At 38.2% G+C, this 18,141-nt stretch overlaps 1 pseudogene; it reads left to right on the top strand.

The window, feature by feature from the left end:
- The first annotated feature begins 142 nt into the window (after positions 1-142).
- On the top strand, positions 143-243 carry LOC115934786 (uncharacterized; annotated as a pseudogene).
- The last annotated feature ends 17,898 nt before the right edge of the window (positions 244-18,141 follow it).

Genomic DNA, 18,141 nt, shown 5'->3' with positions numbered 1-18,141 from the left:
CAACCCCAATTGAGACTGAAGGTAATAACACCAATTTGGGGACTGAAAATAATGCATGTCAACTAAAGAAGATCTAAGCCTGGGTATGGACAGATGAAAAGGAAACAAATTATGACCTAATATCTAGTAAAAAGAAAGAACTGTTCTCACTTTGACAGCGCATATATTAAAATTAGAATGATACAGAGATTAGCATAGCCCTTGCACCAGGAGGACATACAAATTCATGGAGTGTCCATTTAAAAAAAAATGAAGAAGAAGAACAGCTAGGATGTATTGACTGAGTTGAGAGGGAGTGCAAAGAAGTGTGAAAATTCAAGGATGGCCAAGCCTTCAAGTATAGATAACAGAAAATAACAGTTTAGGTAACAGAAAATACAGCAGTGCCTTTTCAACATTGCATGGGGAGCTAATTTTGGGAGAGAACTTATGAGTTAGATTTTAATTTTAAACTTAGATTTTTGAGCATCGAATAGGAAATTTCAAGGAGAAAGTGTGAGATGCTAAGATAGACCACTGGAAGATTAGAATTAGACATATCTTCTCATGGAACACACGAGTCAGAGCTTTGTGCTGAATCCAAAAGAGTAAGTCTGAGTTGTAGTGAATATCCATAATATTGAGAGAAACTGGAAAGAAGAGGAAAAGACCAAGGAGAGAATGAGGAAGAAAGTCAGGATGCTGCAGGATTAAGGTGGCTAATGTGCCATTTTAAAGCGGGGGCGGATAACACTGCAAATACTACTAGACAATGAAGAAGAAGGAAGACATGAGCACCAGCAAATATGAGCACCACGGAATACATTGATTACATTTGAGAATGTAATTCAGGCATGAAAATAATGAAAATAAACTAATAATCAGAATCTAAGACTAAAATAACCTAATTTGTAGATTGCATAAACTAGATGTTGACATTTTTTAAAAAACATTTTTTGACATCTCTTTAAACCTGCTGTACCCAAAATGGTAGCCACCAGCCACATGTGTCTAAGTTTAAATTAAGATTAATTAAATTAAGCTAAATTAAATTAAATAAAAATTCACTTCCTCATTCATGCCAGCTACATTCCATGAGCTCCATAGCCACACATGGCCAGTGGCTATCATATTGGATAATGCAGAGTTAGCAAATTTCTCTGATCTCAGAAAGTTCTGATAGACAGCATTGCTCTGGACCATAGCCTTCTGAAAATATGCAAATTAACTACTAATTTTCCTGAAATGTGTTTGTACTATAATGAAAAAATTGATTTATCCTTTTTACTTGAGTAAGCAAAGTGCATGCGTACACACACACAAACACAGACACACACACACACCATTTTACCATGAAACACATAAATGAAAAACAGAAACCAACCTGCACAGAACCATAAGAATTGATTACAAATCCCTAGAAATGCTACATAACTGGTAAACATCTCCTTTTTGAGTTTTCTTGACACACCAACATATCAAGCATTTTCAATAAACACATTTCACAGATGGGTTTCACAGATGGGCAGACTGAGGCCTAATGTGAAGAGCAGCTATGGAAAACAGTTATGAGGAACGTCAGGTGCTCCAATGTATTTCTCTCCTGGAGTATGCTCTTCTCAATGGCCAGAATTCAGTCGGCTTCCTCACTGTCAACTTCCAGAAACAGCATTTCCTCTGATATTTCTGACAGGTGTCTAAAACTTCTCCCAAAGACTATGTCAAATGCTGGCTGAGAAATTACCCATGGACTAGATACCTCCTATTAAATGTGTACTATGTGTGTAGGTGGGTATTTCATCTGTCACAATTGTCCACCACAGTATTACAGCATACAAGTGCCCTCGAATATCCAGTTTTTATTGTTTTTCTGCCAAGGAACCAAATGAACATTATTTTAAAAGGAATCTTCTTCAGTTCCCCTCTCTGTTCACAACACCTTTCACTACTGACTTTTATTTGCATGTGCTTAAGAATGTCACATCCATACATGCAACCAAAGTGAATTCCTGCAACTCATAAAAATACACCTGAATAGGAGGCCATGTATTTTGAAGAGATAAGAAAGATGATAAATATGGCAAAAGAACTGAGATTAATTCCACTTCCCCAACTTCCCACAGTGGGAGATTGGATGTTTCTGGCAGGCAACTCCCAAAAAAGTTCTGTATGGCATTTTAACAACTTATGAGGATAAAGGTGATCAATTATACTGGGTAAATTTCTAACTATACCTCTTGGTTACTTTTTGAAAATTTCTCCTTTTTGTCCACTGTGTTGATAGCACTGCACCCACCCAGATCTTTCTGACAGGTGTCAAAACCTCTCCCATGGGATATGTCAAATGTTGGCTGAGAAATTACTCATGGACCAGATCCATTCTATTAGATGTGTACTTTGTATGTAGATGGATATGTGTACAGTGAGTAGCCAAAGGGAATGGCTTCACAACTCACTGGAATTTTTACCTAATTGGTCAAAACTCTTCCCACCAACCCTGGTCTGATGGCTCACATAATGATTCTCCTAAAATTTCTAAGTTAGTACTTCCCAAGCTCTCCCTTCTTTCATTCAAATAACTCATGAAATTCAACAACTTCTAAGAAGTGTTTGCATTAGTCAATGGGTTTAGCAAATTAATTTCCTTCATTGCTAACACCCAATTCCTGCCATTTCCATCCAGGTCAAACCTTAAGTATCATTTCCACAATGAGGTCTTGCTTGATCATCTCCTACGCCATTAACTGTCACTAACTCACTGTCACATCATCTTGTTTAATTTTAATTATAGCACTTACCATAGAAGAATTTGTCTTTCTACAGGTTTATAATATGTTTATTTAAAGTGTGTTTTTCCCAAATATAGTTTGAACTTCATCAGAGTAAGGCTTTGTCCATTTTGCTTACCACACTGTATCTGGCACATTATAGGTAGTCAAACATTTACTGAATGAAATCCAATTAAGCCTCTATGCCTACATTCTAGTGCACAGTAAATTCGAAGCATAGAGGTACACGTTAAATGACACCAAAAGGAAATAATCAGGCCAATGAAGAATGTGAGTGATCCTACATGATAACTGACCTGAAATATTTAAAACGTCAACATCATGGAGAAAACAAAGTAGAATAACTATTCTAAATTAAAAGAAACCAAAGAAACAGAAAAGCAAAATGATTGGTATGAATCCTTGACTGGATATGCATATGGAGGGAAAAACACATTCTTAAGAAAAATGCAGATATTTGAGAAGGATTTGGATATTTTATGGTTTCTAGAATTACTGTTATTTTCTTAGAAATCATAATGGCATTGTGGTAATTTAGGCAAATGTCCTTATTCTTAAGAGATCTATGCTGAATTATTAACATCTGCAGCTTAAGCTTTCAAATGAACTAAAAATAATGTGTGTGTGTGCATGTGTGGGTGTGTGTTTAAAGAGAGAGAAAAGGAAAAATTATATGGTGTTTACTGTACTTGCCTTCTGACTTATTCGCATGCTTTTTGATTTTTTGTCTGTTTGTTTTTTGAGACGGAGTCTCGCACTATTGCCCAGGCTGGAGTACAGTGGCACAATCTCGGCTCACTGCAACCTCCAACTCCCAGGTTCAAGCAATTCTCCTGCCTCAGCCTCCCAAGTAGCTGGGATTACAGGCGCCTGCCACCACGTCCAGCTAATTTTTTGTATTTTTTTTAGTAGAGATGGGATTTCACTATTTTGGCCAGGCTGGTCTCAAACTCCTAACCTCGTTATCCATCTGCCTTAGCCTCCCAAAGTGCTGGGATGACAAGCATGAGCCACCGCGCCCAGCCTATTCACATGTTTTATTATGAATATTTTCAAAGTTGGAAAAAATAGCATTTGAATAAATGACTAGCTAGAAGAAAGATGGTTATTTCCTATTGATTCCAGCCTACCTAATATGCAATGCTCAGGACCCACTCTTCCTCCAGTGCTTTATAAGAATGTTTATTTACACTTATTTAATAATCTGAGCCATCTGTTGTTGACTGTTAGTTGTATGTCCTTGATATCATGTGGTTCAATGATATTCCTTCACAGAATAAGAGCCCAGATACCAAGGATCACGTCAATCAGTGTATTTCCAATGCCTACAGTGTCAAGCACAGAAGGATGACAAATTATTTTGGAGAACAAGTATATGTAGATCAACTACCCATTTGCATATGAGTATTAAGTAGAAATGTTGAAAATAGTCCCAGGAGAGATGGCCATGACAGGAAACGTAATTTACATTTTCAAATGAAATAAATCTGGTTCAGTTACAAAAGGCTTACCTTGAAACTTTTGACAAGGGCCTACCACTAACATCATGGTAACTGAAAAGAGCATCTTGCAGGGCCAAAAATAGTATATTCCAGCCAATGAATTTCTTATTTCCTTTGACTTTTCCACATTGTCCACGAGAATATAAGTTGTAAGAGAGCAAGAGTTTGGGTGTTTGTTCATATTGCTGTATTATCAGTGCCTAAAACTTATTAGATACTCAGTAAATATCTGTTGAATGAAGTAATGAATTGAATTTCTGTAGAACAATGGTTTTCCCACTTTAGCATACATCAGTATCACCTGGAGTACTTGTAAAACCATTGATTGCTGGACCCCACTCTCAGAGATTCTGATTCAGTACTTCTGGGGTGGAGCCCAAGGATATGCATTTCTAACTAGCTACTAAGTGACACTAAAGTTACTGCCCTGTGGACCACATTTTGAGGAAAACTTTTATAGAAAATAGCTCTTCGAACTTTCTCCTTGCCTCAGATAGACGCTGCTTCAGAGAAGAACACAGTACTGCCCAGTCCTTTTGTATAAGATACTTAATGTACTAGGTTGTTTATCTGACAAATAATCTGATGGCATTATAGAAACATTTAAAGTTGATTTAGACTGCTCAAAATTCAGGCACTTCCCATCAATCAACCCCATTATTTACCAGAGATATTTTTTCCTATAGATATTTTTCTTCCTAGGGGAAGCTGGCATTCCGTATTAGCAGCTCAGCATACTACTCCTTCAGCTCATACTTGTGCGTTTGGAAGAAGGCTGGGAAAATATTCACTATCTCTCTGCAGCACAATTGTTCCATGAAGCATGTCTGCCCCCAGAGAAATCAGGTGTCTCATGCACTGCACAAATTTATGTTAAAGAAAGTCTGTTTACAAGAGACGAATATGTAACCCAAATTTATCTCCCTGTGACAACTTCTGAATCTGAAAATTTCCAACTTCTCCCCTTGTGAGTTGCTTGAAATTGCTGTTTTTCAAGTCAAGAACACCTGTTTAGTGTTTTTCTCCTCGCCCTCCCTGGTAAATGGAGCCTCTAGGAAAACAGATCTGAAGGTTTTAATGAATGAGAAACACAAAGTATTGACAGATTTCGGCACATTATACCACCCTTACCCTGTCCCCCTAATGAGGTAAGATCAAAAAGGAAGAAAACAGTTGTGATATTGGGCTCTGGAGTTTGTTTTTAAACTGCTGCAATTGGCTAGGGTTGAATATCCTTCTACTGGGTACAGTCATAAGCAATTTGCACAATGCTGTGAAATGGCATATACAGACATGACTTCCGTAACTGAACAACTAAAGGTTTGATGTTCAGCATCAGGCACCCTTCCAAATAACTTTCCATCTCAACTATATAGCACTCTAGCAATCAACACTCCACTTGTACCTTTACTGCTGGGTCGGATCTAACCACAAAACAAAAAGCAAACAATAAAAAAGCCTGAGTCACTTATTGCATCTTTTTCTAACTCAGTAGTTATTGGGTATCTAGTTTATACAAAGTACAAATCCTAAAAAACAGAAAAGGAAAATATTAATTATGGATAGTTGGTATGAAATATCAGTGAAGGCTTCATAATTATATAACCTTTATTCACTGATAGGTAGTTACAAAGCACCTACTTTGTACAAGTTAACTGACTAAGGTGCAAATACTTATTTGATGGTTAGTAAAGCTGCCACAATCCCTATATATCTTTGTGAATTTTTGTCAGTGAGACAAACAAGCAGGTCAGCAAATAAATGGCTATGTAATTACAAGTTAGGAAAAGTACACCAAAAGACAAACAGAAGGCCTTTGATTCGGCCAGCATTTGCTGTGCAGCTGCAATAAGTCAGGTCCTGTGGCTTGAAAGATGCATGAATTTTGAGAACCAGATAAAGTAAAATTAAAGAAAGAAGAGAGAATGGTAGTCTATGTAGAGTGAGTAACATAAGGCAATGTACAGGGTAGAAAAAATCACAGGTGAGTCATCAAATTGAAATGAGATCTGAATTCTATTACAACAGCATAAGTTTTATATCCTAGCACACAGTTCTAAAAATTGGGGCTTAAAAAATAACCAATCTGTCGACATAGGAAGAACATGTCAAAAGCATCTAGTTTCATTGTTCTTTTTTCATTGACACATAATATTAGTACATATTTTGGGGTTACATGTGATATTTTGATACCTGCACACATGTGTAATGGTCAAATCAGGGTATTTAAGACATCTGTCATCTTGAACATTTACCATTTGTGTTTTAAATGTTTCACATCTTCTAGCTATTTTGAAATATGTAATATATTGTTAACTCTAGTTATCTTACTGTACTATCAAACACTAGACCTAATTCCTTCTATCTAACTGAATGTTTGTATTTATTAACCAACCTCTCTTCAATCCCCTTATCCCCCAGTGCTTCCCAGACTCTGGTAATTATCATTCTACTCCCTACTTCATGAGATCAATTCTTTCAGCTCCTGTATATGAGTGAGAACATGCAATATTTGTTCTTCTGTGCATGGATTATTTCTTAACCTAGTAACATCCAGTTTCATCCATGTTGCTGAAAACGACAGTATTTCATTACCTAAGTTTTTGAAATATAAAAATTGAAATGGCTTTTTATTTGACATATATGTCAGATGGACATGAATCACCAATGGATACATATAAGGAATCTTGAGAGAGGGGGCCATTTCTCTGAACCTGGCTTTCACTTTCAGCCCTTACATAGCCACCTTCAGAAGTTATTGACTTGGGTAATTTTAATTAGTAGCGTTCTTACATACTTCAAATAATAACATGAAGACTCATCAAGAACATCTTACATATCACCCAGATGTTTGTTGGTTTTCTGAAAGAAGCATACTTAAAGGAGTTATACAGTTGTCAAATTAAAGATGAGTTATATGTTTTACTTCTATAGAAACTATATTTCAAATTTGCAAGTATTTTCTAGGATAACAATAGATTATTCTCACATATGCCTTATCTGCCTCTTCCTGGTAAATATAAATATTTTCATACCTAAGAAAGTTAAAAAAAAAAAAAGGAAGTACAGCTTTTGGGATACAAAAAAAGCTACGGAGAGAACATTTAGAATATAAGTGTTTGGAAAACTTCTTCCACTTTTAAAAAAAATTGTTACTAAAAATGACTTAAGTATATGATGTATTCAAAAAAATCTCACCACACTTAAATTTAGAAATGAATTTTTCTAGTCTATAGAACTCTTCTAAATGAAGAGTTTCAGATGGTTTGAAGTGTTCATTAATATGTAACACTTGAATAATTAATTTGCAAGAAAACCTGTTAATGTTAAGGAAGGCAGAAATTTAGGTGTCAAATTTCAGCCAAAAAAGAAAAAATTTTCACATAACTGGCAAAGCATTCAAAATTGAGTGTCATGATTTGTTGCATTAACAATATATTCTCTCATATGTATTTTCTGAGGGAACTTCTAAAATTATAACACTTACAGCAAATAATTTGGAGTTAACTCCAAAATATTCAATTTATTAAATCAAAATGTTAAGCTAGGATTTTTATAATATAATCATATATAACTTCATGACACTATAATGGAAAATATTAACTGAATTATAGATTTAAAAATTTTAATCTTTTTTAATTATACTTTAAGTTTTAGGGTACATGTGCACAATGTGCAGGTTAGTTACATATGTAAACAAGATATTAAGAGATTAAAATTTTTGTCCTTGAGATAAAAATTTTAATCTCTTAATATCTTGTTTGTTTCATCTTTTGCTCATCTTTTTGAATTTGTTTTACGTATGTTTATAAGTTGAAAATATATTAGTACAATGGTATAGGAACATAAATAACTAAATAAAAACATATTAGTATACAAACAAATTTGTACTGATGGGTTGCACAATTAAAAGAGCTTGGTGAGCACTGCCTTACTGAAGATGCTGCTAATGAAGCTTTTTGAGAAGAGATTTAACAATCTATACTTGCCTTTATGGAGTTAGCCACCAGAGATTAGAATGTCAGAGAGATAAGAAACTAAAGGCAGAGAAGAAAGTCAAAAGTTACTGTGATGATCTTACTAAGTGGGCCTGAAATAAAAGATTCACATAGTTATAATAAAAGAAGAAATACATATGATAGGTATTGTGGTAAGCAGAATAATGGTCCCCCAAAGGGATCCATGTCCTAAATCCTGGAATCTGTGAAAAGAGAATGTTGCAGATGAAATTAAGGTTGCTAATAAGATAACATTAAAATAAAGAAATTATCCTGGATTTTCTTGATGGGCCCAGTGTAATGACAGGACTCCTTAAATGTGGAAGAAGAAGGCAGAAGGATCTGTGGTAGAGTGACGTAAGGTGAGAAAGATTCAATCTTGCATTGCTGGCTTTGAAGACGGGGGCCATGAGCCAAGGAATGCAGGTAACTTCTAGGAGAGAAAACAGGCAAGGAAAGGAATTCTTTCAGAGCTTCAAGAAGAAATGTAGCCCCAGCAACACCTTGATTTTATTTCAGCAAAACCCATTTTGGACTTGTGACCTCCAGAACTACAGGACAATAAATTTGCACTGTACTGAGCCACCAGGTTTATAGTAATTTGTTATCATAGCAATAGAAAATTAATACAGATATTATGGAAGAAACACAATGGATAGCAGTTAGGGGGAAGACTGAAAAATTGAATATGACTTAGAGTTTTAAAGTTTAGGAGATTAAACAGTGGATTTAACAATTATATAATCAGAGAAGAAAGAAGAAGAAACAGATGTAGGCAGAATGCTAAAAATAACATTGTAAAACCATCTAGCTCTATGTTATACGTGTCTTAGATTGGGCTACTCTAACAAAAGAGTACAGACTGGGTGACTTGAACAACCAATGTTTATTTCTCATAGTTCTGGGGGCTGGGAAGTCGAAGATCAAGGTGCTGACAGATCTGGTGTCTAGAATGAGGGTGTTCTTCCTGTTATGCAGATGCCATCATCTCATTCTATCCTCCAAAGCAGACAGAGAGGAAGCTCTAGTCTCTTTCTCTTTTTCTAAAGACACTAATCCCATCATGAGGGCAGCACCCTCATTACCTGATATGGTTTGGCTCTACATTCCCACCCAAATGTCATCTTGAATTGTACTCCCATAATTCCCATGTATTGTGGGAGGGACCTCGAGGAAGATCATTTGAATCATAGGGGCAGTTTCCTCCATACTGTTCTTGTGATAGTGAATAAGTCTCACGAGATCTGATGGGTTTATCAGGGGTTTCCACTTTTGCTTCTTCCTCATTTTCTCTTGCTGCCACCATGTAAGAAGTGCCTTTCACCTCCTGCCATGATTCTGAGGCCTCCCCAGCCATGTGGAACTGTAAGTCCAATTAAACTTCTTTTTCTTCCCAGTCTTATGTATGTCTTTATCAGCAGTGTGAAAATGGACTAATATAGTAATTTGGTACCAGTAGAGTGGAGCATTGCTGAACAGATACCCGAAAATGTGGAAGTGACATTGGAACTGGGTAACAGGCAGAGGTTGGAACAGTTTGGAGGGATCAGAAGAAGACAGGAAAATGTGGGAAGGTTTGGAACTTCCTAGAGATTTGTTGAATGGCTTTGACAAAAATGCTGATAGTAATATGGACAATAAGGTCCAGGCTGAGATGGTCTCAGATGGAGATGAGGAACTTGTTGGGAACTGAAGCAAAGGTAACTCTTCCTATGTTTTGGCAAAGAGGCTGGTGGCATTTTACCCCTGCCCTAGAGATTTGTGGAACTTTGAACTCGAGAGAAATGATTTAAGGTGTCTGGGGAAGAAGTTTCTAAGCAGTAAAGCATTCAAAAGGTGACTTGGCTGCTGTTAAAAGCATTTCATTTTAAAAGGGAAACAGAGCATAAAAGTTCAGAAAATTTGCAGTCTGACGATGCAGTGGAAAAGGAAAACCCATTTTCTGAGAAGAAATTCAAGCCAGCTACAGAAATTTACATAAGTAGCAAGAAGCCTAATGTTAATCCCCAAGACCATGGGGAAAATGTCTCCAGGGCTTCTCAGAGACCTTCATGGCAGCCCCTCCTATCACAGGCCCAGAGGCCCAGAAGGAAAAAGTGGTTTTATGGGCCAGGCCCAGTGCCCCCATGCTATATGCAGCCTAGGGACTTGGTGCCCTGTGTCCAAGCTGCTCCAGCCATGGCTGAAAGAGGCCAATGCACAGCTTGGGCTATGGCTTCAGAGGGTGGAAGCCCCAGTCCTTGCCAGCTTTCATGTGGTATTGAGCCTACGGGTGCACAAAAGTCAAGAATTGAGGTTTGTGAACCTCCCCCTAGATTTCAGATGATGTATGGAAACGCCTGGATGCCCAGGCAAAAGTTTGCTGCAGGGGCAGGGCCCTCATGGAGAACCTCTGCTAGGGTAGTGCAGAAGGGAAATGTGGCATTGGAGCCCACACACAGAGACCCTATTGGAGCACTGCCTAGTGGAGCTGTGAGATGAGGACCACTGTCTTCCAGACCCCAGAATAGTAGATCCACCGACAGCTTGCACCGCATACCTGGAAGAGCCACAGACACTCAACGCCAGCCTATGAAAGTAGCCAGGAAGGGGGCTATACCCTGCAAAGCCACATGGGTGCAGCTGCCCAAGACTATGGGAACCTACCTCTTCCATTAGCATGACCTAGATGTGAGACATGGAGTCAAAGAAGAACATTTTAGAGCTTTAAAATTTGAATGTCCCACTAGATTTTGGACTTTCATGGGCACTGTAACCCCTTTGTTTTGGCCAATTTCTCCCATTTGGAATGGGTGTATTTACCTAATACCTGTATCCTCATTGTGTCTAGGGAGTAACTAGCTTGCTTTTGATTCTACAGGCTCATAGGCAGAAGGGACTTGCCTTGTTTCAGATAAGACTTTGGACTGTGGACTTTTGGGTTAATGCTGAAATGAGTTAAGACTTTGGGGGACTGTTGGGAATGCATGATTCATTTTGAGATGTGAGGACATGAGATTTGGAGGGACCAGGGTGGGATGATATCGTTTGGCTCTATGTCCCCACCCAAATCTCATCTTGAATTGTACTCCCATAATTCCCACATGTTGTGGGAGGGATCCAATGGGAGATAATTTGAATCATGGGGGCAGTTTCTACCATACTGTTCTTTTCATAGTGAGTAAGTCTCATGAGATCTGATGGGTTTATCAGGGGTTTCCGCTTTTGCTTCTTCCTCATTTTCTCTTGCCGCCACCATGTAAGAAGTGCCTTTCAACTCCTGCCATGGTTCTGAGGCCTCCCCAGTCATGTGGAACTGTAAGTCCAATTAAATCTCTTTTTCTTCTCAGTCCCAGGTAAGTCTTTATCAGAAGTATGAAAATTCACTAATACATTACCTCATATAAACTTAATTACTTCCAAAAGTCCCTATCCCCTAATACTATTCCAATAGGGGTCAGGGTTTCAGCATATAAATTCTGGGGGGACACATTTAGTCCACAGCAATATCCTTAATACATATTAATCAATTATAAATTTAAAAAGTTCACCACTTCAGTGAAACTTTCAACAAGTAATGTCATAGTAAACTTTTGTAATTAAATATTAATTATTAAAATTGGGAAAGATGTAAAAGAAAGAAAGCATATGCTTGACCAGTGATCAAATGCTATTATACACTGAAACCCATAATAAATATAATTTTAGTATCATGGAAAAAACCACAGAGCTAACATCTTTTCATTGTTTTTGTCTTGGGTTTTGTTTTTCTCCTGCCTATGATGTATTGTATTTCTGTAAATGACAAAAGGCTTCTGCACCTAAATCTAATGCACTCATATCAAGATATTGCTTTGGAATAGAAACAAGAAATTATTAAGAGGGATGAAATGGATGAGTCTAATAAATGTACAACAGATTCCTTTTTTCTGCTCTTCATGTCATGTCTTTTGAACTACTCCTCCAACCACGGACTGATCAGAGGGTTGGTGAAGACTGGATGCTATTGGAACTCAATAAACAAGTGCAACTTTGGATTAGATAATGTGGCAACACCTAGGGTTTTTAGATGCTGACAGAGCACTTGCTGTTGAATGAGTATAGACTTAAGGAGGGAACCAAAATAAACCATCACTGTGTTGTAGAACTCTCCATTTAACTTCTTATCTGGAAAATCTGGCTAATGTTCAACCCAAATATTCTCTATATACTAGATAGCACTTTGGCAAGATCCTATAATCCCACTTCTAGGAATCTATATTATAGAACTAACCAGACATATGTATGTGTGTATAAATCAGAATAATTTCTACAAATGTTCATTTGATTTGTTCTCTCTGTATTTCCTCACCCTCCCCAACTAACAAGCTAGTGGCCAAACTGTTGTTTGCTTCTTCAACTTATTTTCTAGGACAAAAAACAAAAGAGGCACGTCTAGAGTTTTTTCTATAAATGATAGATCATAGAAGACATAATAGTGGGCATGGGAAGGGACAGAGAGGACAAAATTAAAAGGCAAATAAATAAGAGATATTTTCTCAGACCAGAATGAGTCCTTGGTTAATATATGCACATCTCAGGTTTTAACCATCCACAGAACCCTAGCTGGATTTTCAGCTCCAGCTCTGCCATTGACATGGCAGATAAACTTGGTTAATCCCTATTCCAGGAGCTGGGGATTTAGCAGGGAATAAGACAGATAAGGCCCTATCTTCATGGAGCTTATATCCCTATCAAAAATAAACTAAAATAAGTAGCTCATTCTGCTCCAGCAATGACGTTACCCAAAACTAGGAGAAAAATCAGTCAAGAAAAAAATAAAAAACTTTCAGCAGTGACACAGATAATGGAGGTAGTAGACACAGATTTGTCAGCTAGTATAACTATGTTCAAACCGTTAAAAGAAGCCATAAACATACTGAGAAGAGACACAGATGATATAAGGTCAAATGGAACTGCTAGCACGAAAAATAAAATATCTGAAGTGAAAAATTCATTGGAAAGACTTAACAGCAGATTCACTTTGCAGAACAAAGTGAACTTGAAAATATAGCAAAAAATACACAAAAATAAAGCACACAGGAAAAAGTAATAACTAAAACAGTCACAATAGATTATAGGAAACTATTAAGCAGAAGAATGGTGTCAGGGACAGAAAAAGTATTTGAAGAAACAATGGTCAAAATTGTGCCAAATTTGATGAAAACTCGGACCCACAGATCGAAAATGTCCAGAAACCTCAAGGAAAATACAAATAAAACTATATCAATGCATATGATAATCAAACTGCTGAAAAACAGTGATAAAGAGAAAATATTTAAAGCAGCCAGAGAAAAATAATCCAAGTTACATATATAGAAGAGAAAAACGTAAAAATCCTCAAAGACTTCTCATCAGAAACTATGCAATCTGAAAGACAATGGAATCACATCTTTAAGAAAAATAAAATATATCCTTTCCATGTTTAGTGCTTCCTTCAGGAGCTCTTTTAGGGCAGGTCTGGTGGTGACAAAATCTCTCAGCATTTGCTTGTCTGTAAAGTATTTTATTTCTCCTTCACTTATGAAGCTTAGTTTGGCCAGATATGAAATTCTGGGTTGAAAATTCTTTTCTTTAAGAATGTTGAATATTGGCCCCCACTCTCTTCTGGCTTGTAGGGTTTCTGCCGAGAGATCCGCTGTTAGTCTGATGGGCTTCCCCTTGTGGGTAACCTGACCTTTCTCTCTGGCTGCCCTTAACATTTTTTCCTTCATTTCAACTTCGGTGAATTTGACAATTATGTGTCTTGGAGTTGCTCTCCTCTAGGAGTATCTTTGTGGTGTTTTCTGTATTTCCTGAATTTGAATGTTGGCCTGCCTTGCTAGGTTGGGGAAGTTCTCCTGGATAATACCCTGCAGAGTGTTTTCCAACTTGGTTCCATTCTCCCCATCACTCTCAGGTACACCAATCAGATGTAGATTTGGTCTTTTCACATAGTCCCATATTTCTTGGAGACGTTGTTCATTTCTTTTTATTCTTTTTTCTCTAAACTTCTCTTCTTGCTTCATTTCACTCATTCGATCTTCAATCACTGATACCATTTCTTCCAGTTGATTGAATCAGATACTGAGGCTTGTGCATTCATCACGTAGTTCTCATGCCATGGTTTTCAGCTCCATCAGGTCCTTTAAGGACTTCTCTGCATTGGTTATTCTAGTTAGCCATTTGTGTAATCTTTTTTCATGTAATCTTTTTTCAAGGTTTTTAACTTCTTTGCAATGGGTTCAAACTTCCTCCTTTAGCTTCGAGAAGTTTGATCATCTGAAGCCTTCTTCTCTCAACTCGTCAAAGTCATTCTCTGTCCAGCTTTGTTCCATTGCTGGTGAGGAGCTGCGTTCCTTTGGAGGAGGAGAGGCGCTCTGATTTTTAGAATTTTCAGTTTTTCTGCTCTGTTTTTTCCCCATCTTTGTGGTTTTATCTACCTTTGGTCTTTGATGATTGTGACATACAGATGGGGTTTTTGGTGTGGACGTCCTTTCTGTTTGTTAGTTTTCCTTTTAACAGTCAGGACCCTCAGCTGCAGGTCTGTTGGAGTTTGCTGGAGGTCCACTCCAGACCCTGTTTGCCTGGGTATCAGCAGCAGGGGCTGTAGAACAGCAAATATTGCTGAACAGTAAATGTTGCTGCCTGATCGGTCCTCTGGAGGTTTTGTCTCAGAGGGGTACCCAGCCGTGTGAGGTATCAGTCTGCCCCTACTGGGGGGTGCCTCCCAGATAGGCTACTCAGGGGTCAGGGACCCACTTGAGGAGGCAGTCTGTCTGTTCTCAGATCTCAAACTCCATGCCAGGAGAACTACTACTCTCTTCAAAGCTGTCAGACAGGGACATTTAAGTCTGCAGAGGTTTCTGCTGCCTTTTGTTCGGCTATGCCCTGCCCCCAGAGGTGGAGTGTACAGAGGCAGGCAGGCCTCCTTGAGCTGTGGTAGGCTCCACCCAGTTCGAGATTCCCAGCCGCCTTTGTTTACCTACTCAAGCCTCGTCAATGGTGGGCGCCCCTCCCCCAGCCTCGCTGCTGCCTTGCAGTTCGATCTCAGACTGCTGTGCTACCACTGAGCGAGGCTCCGTGGGCGTGGGACCCTCCGAGCCAGGTGCGGGATATAATCTGCTGGTGTGACGTTTGCTAAGACCATTGGAAAAGCGCAGTATTAGGGTGGGAGTGACCCAATTTTCCAGGTGCCATCCATCACAGCTTTGCTTGGCTATGAAAGGCAATTCCCTGACCCCTTGTGCTTCCCAGGTGAGGTGATGCCTCGCCCTGCTTCGGCTCATGCCAAAGGAACAACCAGTACCAGCCACTGCAAAAACATGCCAAATTGTAAAGACCATCAAGGCTAGGAACAAACTGCATCAACTAATGAGCAAAATAACCAGCTAACATCATAATAACAGGATCAGATTCACACATAACAATATTAACCTTAAATGTAAATGGGCTACATGCTCCAATTAAAAGACACAGACTGGCAGATTGGATAAAGAGTCAAGACCCATCAGTGTGCTGTATTCAGGAAACCCATCTCACTTGCAGAGACACACATAGGCTCAAAATAAAGGGATGGAGGAAGATCTACCAAGAAAACGGAAAACAGAAAAAGGCAGGGGTTGCAATCCTAGTCTCAGATAAAACAAACTTTAAACCAACAAAGGTCAAAAGAGACAAAGAAGGCCATTACATAATGGTAAAGGGATCAATTCAATAAGAAGAGCTAACTATCCTAAATATATATGTACCCAATACAGGAGCACCCAGATTCATAAAGCAAGTCCTTAGAGACCTACAAAGAGACTTAGACTCACACACAATAATAATGGGAGATTTTAACACCCCACTGTCAACATTAGACAGATCAACAAGACAGAAAGTTAACAAGGATATCCAGGAATTGAACTCAGCTCTACACCAAGCAGACCTAATAGACATCTACAGAACTCTCCACCCCAAATCAACAGAATATACATTCTTCTAAGCACGACACTGCACCTACTCCAAAACTGACTACATAGTTGGAAGTAAAGCACTCCTCAGCAAATGTAAAATAACAGAAATTATAACAAACTGTCTCTCAGACTACAGTGCAATCAACCTAGAACTCAGGATTAAGAAACTCACTCAAAACCACTCAACTACATGGAAACTGAACAACCTGCTCCTGAATGACTACTGGGTACATAACGAAATGAAGGCAGAAATAAAGATGTTCTTTGAAACCAATGAGAACAAAGACACAACATACCAGAATCTCTGGGACACATTTAAAGCAGTTTGTAGAGGAAAATTTATAGCACTAAATGCCCACAAGAGAAAGCAGGAAAGATCTAAAATTGACACCCTAACATCACAATTAAAAGAACTAGAGAAGCAAGAGCAAACACATTCAAAAGCTAGCAGAAGGCAAGAAATAACTAAGATCAGAGCAGAACTGAAGGAGATAGACACACAAAAAACCCTTCAAAAAATCAATGAATCCAGGAGCTGGTTTTTTGAAAAGATCAACAAAACTGATAGACCGCTAGCAAGACTAATAAAGAAGAAAAAAGAGAAGAATCAAATAGATGCAATAAAAAATGATAAACGGGATATCACCACCAATCCCACAGAAATACATACTATCATCAGAGAATACTACAAACACCTCTACAAAAATAAACTAGAAAATCTAGAAGAAATGGATAAATTCCTTGATGCATACACCCTCCCAAGACTAAACCAGGAAGAAGTTGAATCTCTTAATAGACCAATAACAGGATCTGAAATTGAGGCAATAATAGCTTACCAACCAAAAAAAGTCCAGGACCAGATGGATTCACAGTCTAATTCTACCAGAGGTACAAGGAGGAGCTGGTACCATTCCTTCAGAAACTATTCCAATCAATAGAAAAAGAGGGAATCCTCCCTAACTCATTTTATGAGGCCAGCATCATCCTGATACCAAAGCCTGGCAGAGACACTACAAAAAAAGAGAATTTTAGACCAATATCCCTGATGAACATCGATGCGAAAATCCTCAATAAAATACTAGCAAACCGAATCCAGCAGCACATCAAAAAGCTTATCCACCATGATCAAGTGGGCTTCATCCCTGGGATGCAAGGCTGGTTCAACATATGAAAATCAGTAAAACGTAATCCAGCATATAAACAGAACCAAAGACAAAAAACACATGATTATCTCAATAGATGCAGAAAAGGCCTTTGACAAAATTCAACAGCCGTTCATGCTAAAAACTCTGAATAAATTAGGTATTGATGGGATGTATCTCAAAATAATAAGAGCTATCTATGACAAACTCACAGCCAATATCATACTGAATGGGCAAAAACTGAAAGCATTCCCTTTGAAAACTGGCACAAGACAGGGATGCCCTCTCTTACCACTCCTATTCAACATAGTGTTGGAAGTTCTGGCCAGGGCAATCAGGCAGGAGAAAGAAATAAAGAGTATTCAATTAGGAAAAGAGGAAGTCAAATTGTCCCTGTTTGCAGATGACATGATTCTATATCTAGAAAACCCCATCGTCTCAGCCCAAAATCTCCTTAAGCTGATTAGCAACTTCAGCAAAGTCTCAGGATACAAAATCAATGTACAAAAATCACAAGCATTCTTATACACCAATAACAGACAGAGAGCCAAATCATGAGTGAACTCCCATTCACAATTGCTTCAAAGAGAATAAAGTACCTAGGAATCCAATTTAGAAGGGATGTGGTGGACCTCTTCAAGGAGAACTACAAACCACTGCTCAACAAAATAAAAGAGGACTCAAACAAATGGAAGAACGTTCCATACTCATGGATAGGAAGAATCAATATCATGAAAATGGCCATACTGCCCAAGGTAATTTATACAGTCAATGCC

The sequence above is a fragment of the Gorilla gorilla genome, chromosome 4 (genome assembly GCF_029281585.2).
Source record: "Gorilla gorilla gorilla isolate KB3781 chromosome 4, NHGRI_mGorGor1-v2.1_pri, whole genome shotgun sequence".
Classification (NCBI taxonomy): Eukaryota; Metazoa; Chordata; class Mammalia; order Primates; family Hominidae; genus Gorilla; species Gorilla gorilla.
Note: the sequence above shows the minus strand (reverse complement) of the source record. Positions and strands in the feature narration are given on the sequence as shown.